Source organism: Eschrichtius robustus, chromosome 20 (genome assembly GCF_028021215.1).
Source record: "Eschrichtius robustus isolate mEscRob2 chromosome 20, mEscRob2.pri, whole genome shotgun sequence".
NCBI lineage: Eukaryota > Metazoa > Chordata > Mammalia > Artiodactyla > Eschrichtiidae > Eschrichtius > Eschrichtius robustus.
The window spans coordinates 38,253,130-38,254,624 of NC_090843.1; the positions used below are offsets into that span (position 1 = coordinate 38,253,130).

The window sequence follows — 1,495 nt, forward strand, 5'->3', positions numbered from 1 at the left end:
CCTATCCCACCCCTCTAGGTGGACACAAAGCACTGAGCTGATCCCCCTGTGCTATACAGCTGCTTCCCACTAGCTGTCTATTTTACATTTGTTAGTGTATATATGTTAATGCCACTCTCTCACTTCGTCCCAGTTTACCCTTCCCCCAGCCCGTGTCCTCAAGTCCATTCTCTACACCTGGCCTTTATCCTGTCCCACCCCTAGGTTCTACAGAACCTTTTTTTTTTTTTTTTTTTAGATTCCATATATATGTGTTAGCATACGGTATTTGTTTTTCTCTTTCTGACTTACTTCACTCTGTATGACAGACTCTAGATCCATCCACCTCACTACAAATAACTCAATTTCGTTTCTTTTTATGGCTGAGTAATATTCCATTGTACATATGTGCCACATCTTCTTTATCCATTCATCTGTCGATGGACATTTAGGTTGCTTCCATGTCCTGGCTATTGTGAATAGAGCTGCAATAAACATTGTGGTACATGACTCTTTTTGAATTATGGTTTTCTCAGGGTATATGCCCAGTAGTGGGATTGCTGGGTCGTATGGTAGTTCTATTTTTAGTTTTTTAAGGAACCTCCAATACTGTTCTCCATAGTGGCTGTATCAATTTACATTCCCACCAACAGTGCAAGAGTGTTCCCTTTTCTCCACACCCTCTCCAGCATTTATTGTTTCTAGATTTTTTGATGATGGCCATTCTGACCAGTGTGAGGTGATACCTCATTGTAGTTTTGATTTGCATTTCTCTAATGATTAGTGAGTTTGAGCAGCCTTTCATGTGTCTGTTGGCAATCTGTATATCTTCTTTGGAGAAATGTCTATTTAGGTCTTCTGCACATTTTTGGATTGGGTTGTTTGTTTTTTGATATTGAGCTGCATGAGCTGCTTGTATATTTTGGAGATTAATCCTTTGTCAGTTTCCTCATTTGCAAATATTTTCTCCCATTCTGAGGGTTGTCTTTTTGTCTTGTTTATGGTTTCCTTTGCTGTGCAAAAGATTTTAAGTTTCATTAGGTCCCATTTGTTTACTTTTGTTTTTATTTCCATTTCTCTAGGAGGTGGGTCAAAAAGGATCTTGCTGTGATTTATGTCATAGAGTGTTCTGCCTATGTTTTCCTCTAAGAGTTTTATAGTGTCTGGCCTTACATTTAGGTCTTAAAAGTATGGAACGCTTCACGAATTTGCGTGTCATCCTTGCACAGGAGCCATGCTAATCTTCTCTGTATTGTTCCAATTTTAGCATATGTGCTGCCAAAGCAAGCACTGGGCTTTTCACTTTGCCATTGGTTCTTACTCCAAGGTGATGAGGCACACCTTTGAGTGTACCCTTCACAAAGGATTTAGAAACAGAAGACTGTAAGCTCTGATGATTGTTATCTTTCTCTGGTTTGCCCAGACCAAATCCCTTAACCTCTCTGAACCTTGGTGTCCTTTTCTGTAAAATGGGGATGTGATAACCTAATGCACTAAAGGATGTAAAATGCTTGGT

The 1,495-nt window shown here is 39.5% G+C and overlaps 1 non-coding gene across 1 annotated transcript; it reads right to left on the reverse strand.

Moving 5' to 3' along the window:
- Positions 1 to 1,163: 1,163 nt before the first annotated feature.
- Positions 1,164 to 1,270, reverse strand: LOC137755707 (U6 spliceosomal RNA). Its single transcript, XR_011072091.1, has one exon. It is a non-coding gene; the product is annotated as a U6 spliceosomal RNA (small nuclear RNA).
- Positions 1,271 to 1,495: the final 225 nt, after the last annotated feature.